At 45.7% G+C, this 9,008-nt stretch overlaps 1 pseudogene; it reads right to left on the minus strand.

Annotated features, from left to right (window-relative positions):
* Positions 1–315: 315 nt before the first annotated feature.
* LOC144168314 (putative peptidyl-tRNA hydrolase PTRHD1 pseudogene) lies at positions 316–3,505 on the minus strand (annotated as a pseudogene).
* Between the last annotated feature and the right edge of the window lie 5,503 nt (positions 3,506–9,008).

Raw genomic sequence — 9,008 nt, forward strand, 5'->3', positions numbered from 1 at the left:
CGCCGCACGATTTACGAACGGCAGGGTACATGTATACTAGCGAGTAGGTGGGGCAATACCGCCAAATAAACAAATTAAGCGCTATTAAAGGACGCAAAACATGCACCAAATCACACGCCCGCTGCCTGCTGAGATGTGTACTTCTATAACATCACATAACACAGCCGCATACACGCCCCGGGGCCCCGAATATTTACATACGGTCATCACTGACTGTGTTGGTTTTCTAGGGCAGGGGTCGTCGAATCTGAACGCCGACACGCCAGTTTTGACTTCAAATGGAGTTAGACAGCGAGGCAAGAACAGGGAATACAGTCGAACACGGATATATCGAACTCCAAGGGGATCGCGAAATAGTTCGATATATGAAAAATTCGATATAAAAAATATGGGCTCTGAGACCTCACTTATGGCGGACGATCACTTGCCGATCGTCGCATTCAAGAATGACAACTAATTCCGCACTCAGGACGCAACAGGACGCTTTATTTCCGTGAAAAAAAATCGCCTGCTTCTTCGTCCTGGAAATGGAATTAAAGACGCTGGCCTCGATCTTCTCGAGGCTGCACAACTCGAAAATTCCAGCAGTACGCTGCGCCTTTGCACACCACGCACAACACGCACGCAAAAGAACAGCGCGCACGTACCACAAGAACTTTGAAGATAACAATTCCAAGCGCTCGCGATGGTCATCTCCGAGAGAAACAGCGATCTCCGAAAGGTGCGGGACAACTCGCCAAACAGCACCAACAGCAGCAAAATGCAAAAGAAGGAGGAGGCCGCCAGCGCCTTCGTTCCCTCTTCCCTTTCCCGAGACGACATCTGGGGAAGACAGACCCAGAGAGAGAGAAAACAAAACTCTTTTTCGGCAAGCCGGGGAACGTACGCAGCCGCACAAAAAAAAAAAAAAAAAAGGACGTGCGCATTCGGGGCATCCCTACCTCGCAATGTCACATTTTCCGAGTGTTCGGGCTTGTGTGCCTAGAGAGATTTAGCATACCGGGCTCCGTCCGCTAACGCTACGGCGACTGGGCAAGCTACGGCGACTGGGCGCTACGACTGGGCAAGCGCAAATTCGTTCCGGTAGGGGGGATTAGTTTTGCGAGCCAGCCTTCGCCATGCCCGCACATTCCTCTATATCCTCCTCAACCTCAATCGGGGTGCAGTGACCACCGAAGAGCACCTTCCAGCTCGCGCGGCGTTCGATATAACCAATGTCGGGAAAAATGCGGTTCGATATAGAAGTACGAATTCCTATACTTTTACACATAATTTTCAAGGGGATAATTTATGAGTTCGATATAGACAATAATTCGATATACGCGTGTTCGATATATCCGTGTTCGACTGTAGTCGTCCTCCAGTTTAATTGCCCCCTTTCAGCTGATAAGCGGAGAGATATGCAACTGCTCACAAATATTTGTGGCGAGGAAGCCACTGACCTAGTGCGAAATTTTAGGGCTGAGATGTCGGAATAATGGTTTTTAACGGCAATAGCATTGATGAGAGAATTATAGCACGGCAAAAACCGTAAGTTAAGGAATACATATTTTTGAAAGTGTAGATAAGCGAAAAAAAAAAAGAACTTGCGAACTCACGAGCAAGAACTCACAATTAAAGGAAAGCAAAACAGCTATAATGGAGCTTAGAGCTATGTGGGGGTATAAGAATTGCGTAGCCTAAGGGATTTGGAAAAGCGTAATGGTTCCGGGCCTTACATCAGAATGCATTGCCAAGAAAACCAGGCAACGGCAGGCTGTTAGGCTTTAGACCCGAATGGTAAAACCCGAATGGTAAAAGGGAGAAACGAGATAGATGTAAGTTTAAGAAGCCGGAAGTAAATTACGTCGTGGAAGGTTAACAACAATGGGTTCCACGTACGTGGACAGCCAAAGTGTTTAGGGGCCTCTACATGAGAAGTGTGAACAAGCGGTGGCTATAAAACTAGAAGAATATCGATGAAATACGTAATGAGCAGTGGAGAAGCGAAAACAGCCAAGATGGCAGAAAAGCAGCAAATAGGTCAGAAGCGTATACATGCAGGGAAAAAATTGGACCCACAACGTCGTTAGGCATGTACAGGGCAGAGAAATCTGACATCACAAAGGAGAGTCAGGAGGCTCTGTATGTCAACTCCCGGGGCAGTGATTTGATTTTTGAGGCTAGAGCAGGTCGTTTGAAAATTAAGAGCTTTAAGGAGAATACACAAAATGATGGTGCCAGTGTAAAGGAAACAAGCACATTGTGTTGCAATGTGATCGCATACATCCAAATACATATGAGGAAAGCACTCGCCTTCACGAAGCCCTTGGCTTTAAATGTAATCCAGAGAACGTATACTAGGCTGTAGTTTACAAGACTGGGATTGTGGTGGAGCAAAAGCGGAGAGGGGGGATATAGTATAGGACACCTACCATCTGTTCTGGACAAATTTAATTTCTGCCGGAAACAAATAGCGCTAAAATTAAAACAGCAGCACAGCATACACACATTAACTTGTTCCGTGAGATGACCCATACGCCGCCACCCCGATCGATACAAAGGGGTTGCCACTAACAATTAACCAGGCAAATGCTACCAAAAATTGCATGCTTGGCGGCAAAGTAAACGTTTTTGCATCGCTGCAGACACAGATGTCGAACTAAAATACTGGAGGGGAAAAAATGTCAGTGGGAGGGGCGGGGGTAATTTGCGCGTTCGCGCACCCTCTAACATAGCCTTACAGGCCCCTAATTGAGGTCTAAATGCTCTATTACGTACAACGCTATGTTGTGCTTGTTAAGAGAGACCATTCATAAAAGCAACAGTGTGGTCAATAGCAAAATAAAACAATTTGTATTCCACTCCAAACGAGGATCGCATATCAAAACGGCATGCGTTGCGCATTATTTATTTTTCTTTAGCTCCAGGGCAGAATTGCGAACAGAAGTGCTGCTTTCGCATTACATACATCACCAGTGGCAAAGCGAAAGTACCTGACAAAACAGTCAGCGCGCAAGCGCTCGCATAACCTGCGCTCGATCTGCCAACGGCACACCGGCTGGCGACAATGCCCATTCATCGCTATTTGAATAGCTTTAAGTCTTTGAAGAACGTCTGCACTTCTGACTTGGCATACGGCTTGGTCGCAAGGCAGGTGGGGATGTTTTCCGGTTGCTCGGTCCAGAGTTTGTGGTCTATCTTCGCTGCTTCAAGCGCCTTCGACAGCGCGATCAACTTCACGTCCGTGGGAGCCGCCAGTACCACCTTGTGCATGTTGTCCAGGTCGCCGGTGTAGGCGATCGTGTTCGGGTCGTCCTTGAATAGCTGCATCACTGCGGTCGCCGCGTGGCACGCCTGAGCGATGACCGCGCCGATAGGCCAGCCGAGTTCCGTGAGCAGATCACTGCGAACGACCAAATATTGAACGAGCACTCCGCCACACTTCACTGTGGGCGCCGCCATTTCCCGAGTTTGCAAAGGGATACAGCTGGATTCGTCTAGGCTCGCTCTGGATCACTCGACTGTCAACAACGCTTGTGCAAAAAGTTGCTGGGATCTGGCGCCATCTCTGAGATACTATAAAAGCTGCACAAGAGCCACCGCCATAAGTTTGTGCGGCTGTGGCGCCATCTCCGGGCGGAATGCGAAGTTAAAGAAAAGGGCGCCACGCTCCAAACGTTGAATTCTGGCGAACTGGTGTTTATGGGGGCATTTTTCCGAATTTAGACGGGCGCATGAGTTACACTTTTGACATTGTACAGTGCTCACCTGACTCTGGAGTGTGGTCACATGTCTAGAGAACTAAAACGAACTTACTCTCAACCTAATTGGACAGAATCATTGTCGAATATTTCACGAGGTGAAAAAAAAGGATGTCAGGTTGTTTTGTAGCTCCTGAAGCAGCGTTTTTCAGTGTACTAGAAGAAAAGTCACAGTGGATACACACTATTAAAGGCCTGTGGCTCACCTCGGTCGGTCGCACTACAACCACAAAAAAATATTGTCTTGGCGTACTTCTCGACGATGGTATAATAATAATCAGCCAATAAAAAAAACAGTCACTTATTTAAAACCATATTTTCGCATAAACACACACACACGTTTACAAGCACCCACTCATACACACACAAATTTAAAGCCTAGCAGTGAGGCATTGACTACTACTACTAGTACTACTACTACTACTACTACTACTACTACTACTTCTAATAATAATAATAATAATAATAATAATAATAATAATAATAATAATAATAATCAATCAATCAATCAATCAATCAATCAAACGTTTATTAACGTGCCCAGGAACAGCTGGAGGGCCTTTGTGCTGGCGCACGAAGAAAAAAGAAAGAAAAAACAGGCAATGTAAGATAGATGCCCACACCACACAGGTAATGCAATTAAAGGACAGCGATACTGACACACACACACAAAAATTACACACATTCGTACACCAGAATATACATGCACCCACAGAAAACACAAACACACACATACACACAAAAGCAAGTACAGTGCCTTGCAGTAAGGCATGTGACATCACGCCAGTGGTCGTCATACCCAGATAATTTCAAAAATATACATAAATGTTAAAGTTTGGTTGCTCGGAAACGGAGTGAATCAAGATAGCTTATATGTAAGAAAAGGAGCATGGAAGGAATGTACATGTAAAGAAAACCAGACATGGAATAAGGGGAATATATAAAAAAGAAAGTCTTGTGTTGTCATCACATCATGCTCAAATGACCGCGTGGGAACAGAGGATAAAAAAGGTCACTTACATGACAAGCTCGCAGACGTGTTTGCGAAACTGTGTGGAGGAATTATTAAATATGTCTAAATATTCGTTGTACTGATTGTACGTACACTGGAGGCGAAACAAGGGGCACAAGCCACGCAGACAGCTCGGATTAAAGAATGTGCCGTGTCTTCTGGTGGATTTTTGCGGCACATGGAGTGCAACATGTTGCAGCATTTCACCACAAGACACTGTGCCGTGAATGATTTTGTATAGGAAAAAAAGATCAGCCTTAATACATCTGGAGTGTAAGCACTCCAGTATCGGTACACAGAATGACCCAAAATTGTTATGGCTAGCGAAGCGATGATTAAGGATAGAAATAAACTTTTTCTGAACACTTTCAATATGCATACAGAGTGTTTTGCATGCGCTATTCCATACCACAGAAGCATACTCGAGGTGCGGACGACAAATAGTCGTGTACAGCTTGAGAAAAGAGCCCGGCTCCTTGAACTCCTTTGATAAGCGACATATAACGCCAAGAGATCGGAGGGCCCGCCGAGTGACCTCCCGGATGTGCGGGGAGAAGCTCAATTTACTGTCGAAATTAACACCAAGATCCTTAACCTCCCCAACACGTGGTAGTGCTTCACCGTTAATGTTATAGGAAAACAATACACTGTCAGTTTTCCTAGTGTAGGTCATTACCTTAGTTTTTGATGTATTGATAAGGAGTTTGTTGCGTGAGCACCAATCTGAGAAAGACGTGATCGCTCGCTGGAGAGCGGAACAGCTTGCGGTGTTTGAAACAGCCTTAAATATTTTGACATCATCAGCATATAGGAGAAAGTGACAATCATGAATTACTGAGGAAACATCATTTATAAAAATTGAAAAAAGAAGTGGCCCCAGAACAGATCCCTGAGGGACACCACTTGTGGCCTCGTAGGAGAGGGAAGACTGCCCGTTTGCATGCACGAAGCATGACCTATCCGATAAATAATTACATAAAAGGGATGTGATGGATGGTTGTAAATCGAGGTGACACAGCGTTCTAAATAATATATCATGGCAGACGACATCAAAGGCCTTGCTCAAATCGAAGTAGACGACATCGAGTTGTCCTCTTCCCTGCACAGCTTCCGAAGCATGCAGCATAAAATTTACAAGATTAGTGGTGGTCGATCTCGCAGCGAGAAAGCGGTGTTGCTGAGGTAATAGTATAGTTTTTACGCTGAAAGAGAGTAGTGTATGTAGTACTGTCTCAAAGAGTTTTGAAGCGGCGCAGCTATAGAAATCGGGCGGTAGTTTGTGGGGTCTAACTTTGACCCTGACTTAAATATAGGAACAACCCGCGCAGTCTTCCAACGAGTAGGGAACTTACCGGTATTGAGTGACGTTCGAAATATTCGTGCAAAGACCGGAACCAGAAGATCCCCAAACGCCTTCAGTACTGCCGAAGGAATGCCATCAGGGCCGCACGAAAATGAGGGCTTAACTCGCTTTAGAGCTCTTGATACAAGACTTTCCGAAATACAACATTCTGAGCTTTTATCATACCCCGGAAACACTTGAGGGGGGCAGGCTGCACTTTTCTTGCCGAATACTGAACTGAATTGTTGAGCAAAAGCATTAGGAACGTCAGGAATGCTGTCACCCCTCTTGTCAGTGAGGTTAATATCTCCAGGGTTGTTTTTGGAAGTTTGTGCACGGACATGACCCCAGAAAGCTTTAGCATTGCGCGGCGCATCGGCTTCAACCGCGGCAATATAACTGGACCTATCGCGCTTAAGCAGATTTTTACAATGCGACCTGAGTTGACGAAACTCGCTCTGCCACCTCTCTTGGCCAGTTTTTTTTTGCTTGTTTGTGAGCTCGATTCTTTCTTCCAAGGGCCTTTCTTAGTTCAGATGAAAACCAGTACGGATAATTGCTACTTTTTTTAGTTTTTTTTGGGTACAAATCTGCTTAAGCCATCGTGAAGTACTTCGGTGAAAAAATCAGTCATTTCGTCTGCGTCATTGAGAGTGTCCAATGGTGACCAATCCGTCTCAGCAAGGAAGTGAAACAAGCCAATATAGTCCCCACGAGCGAAGTTGTAACCACGGACGCCTGGTGGGTTGACGGGAGGACTGTGGTGGGCAAGGGATACGTTATAAATTGAAATGAGTAAGGGGGGGTGAAACCTGTTTGGTTTTACGAGGTCAATATAACTACGCGACACCTCAACGTGTTCCATGTTAGTAAAAGACAAGTCCAAAACGTTTCCACACCGATTCCTAATGAAGTTGCATTGCTGTAACGAAGTGAAAGAAATAAAATCTAGCAAAATTTCACACTTATGTGATATCGGATGGGACGCCCGATCAACCAACTGAGTTTCCCATGCAATGCCGGGTGCGTTAAAGTCACCAGTTATTAGAAAATCGTGATCACTGTGAGAGGTTACAACATATTCTATTGAATTTAGGGTATGTTTGAAGTCAGTGGCATTTGTCTCGGGTGGTATGTACACTCTTAGGCAAAAAGGACTAAAATAGGGACTAAAATACAGCCGTTAGTCTTCACGGGCGACCGTTCATCTTCAAAGGGAGTATCTGCGGCAGAGTACGTGCCGTGTGCATAAATTCGGACTAACTGTTCGTCCCCGCCGATCTATAAGGAGTAACGGGAAGACGAAACGCATGCAGTTAGTCTCTTTGCTGCGTCGTTAATCCCCTAATGGCGTCGTCGTTGCCCTTTCGCGCATATGTCTGCGAACAGTTTTATATTTCCAGAACACAAGCCATTGCAGTCACTGGGTGCTTTAGATGGTGCCACGGGAGAAAATATTGATGTTAGTTATAAGAAAATCGCCTAGGGTTAGTAGAGCGGCGGGTAATGGCAAGGAGCGGCGAAGCGCGATTGTCATACGCTTCTCGGCGAGGTTATGTTGATACGCTGTGTTGCATTCGATTCGTGCGAGATAATAACGGCCAATGAAAGCTTTCAAGCGCCTTAACAGTAACTCAAAAATTAGTGACAATAGCAAAAGTGGATTCCTGAGCGTAATGAATATGTATATGTTTAACAGACTAGAAAAAACGCATGTTGCTGATGACAACTGCAAAACAAAAATGCTCGCTACAGGTAAGCGTCTCGAAGTTATCTTTTACACTCGGTACATAATTGCCTTGGGCACCAAAGCTATGACAATGCTGCAACTGCTGTAAAACCCGCTTGCATTTCGCAGTCGCAATCGTCTAGCGACGCGAATTTGAAGAATTCAGGCTGAGCAACACCAAATTCGCTTTCGCCGATGCAGGAAAATATGGCATGTTTCCTTATTCTGACACTCACACAGACGAAACTTTTCACATACATAGAGCACTTAACATATGTATCGAACACTAAGAAAGCACTTAGCTTGCGCTAATTTGTGCTGAAACAAATGAGTCGTCCGATCGCCCAGCTACCTATCTCAACTAGGCGACGACGAGTTGATTGTTATTTACGAAAAAACTATGGTTGTGAGGCTCTACTTCGAATCGAACTGAGCAATAGTCCCTAAACCTAGCAAAGCGCTAAGCGCAAGGCGCGAAACGCGGTCACGTTCGCTTGCACCGATAGAAATTCCGGCACCAGTTGCAATGGATCTGTTTCGTTATGCACAGAAGTACACGCTGTAGACTTGAATATTATCTGCCGCAAGAACCATCCGGCGGCGTGGTCTAGCGGGTAGCGCGTCGGGTTCCTTGTGTATAATTCCGGGCGTCAGGGGTTCGATCCCTGCCGGTGCTGGCGTTTTTTTCTTTTTTCTGCACTTTACGCAGTTCGTCCTTGGGGAGTATCGGAACGGACCATCCGGGTGGGGGACTAACCGTTCGTCCCCTCGCAGTTAGTCCCCAAAGGGACTAATGATTGTGGCAGTGGCCGTTAGTCCCCGAAAGGACGAACTTTTAGTCCTTTTTGCCTAAGAGTGTAGTAAGTACATAGTAAGAGGCGTTTGCCCCGAGAGCAAAGCACCTCTAACCAGATAGACTCAGTTTCCGATTCAAGGTCCAGGCGCCGTTTACATTTAATCGAATCGTGTAGGGCAACCAAAACGCCACCTCCCCGTTGTTTGCCGCACGAAGGGTCACGGTCATGCCGAAAGACTTGGTAGTTTGGGGGAAAGAAGGAATTAGAGCTAATTTCCGGGCACAGCCAGGTTTCTGTAAGAATTATTACTGGAAAGCAAGAAGAAACCACATTAGAAAAAAATTCGGCAGATTTAGTACGTAGCCCACGGACATTTTGGTAGAAA

Source organism: Haemaphysalis longicornis, unplaced genomic scaffold (genome assembly GCF_048455015.1).
Source record: "Haemaphysalis longicornis isolate Haplotype H1 unplaced genomic scaffold, Haemaphysalis longicornis Haplotype H1 scaffold_1, whole genome shotgun sequence".
NCBI classification, from domain to species: Eukaryota; Metazoa; Arthropoda; class Arachnida; order Ixodida; family Ixodidae; genus Haemaphysalis; species Haemaphysalis longicornis.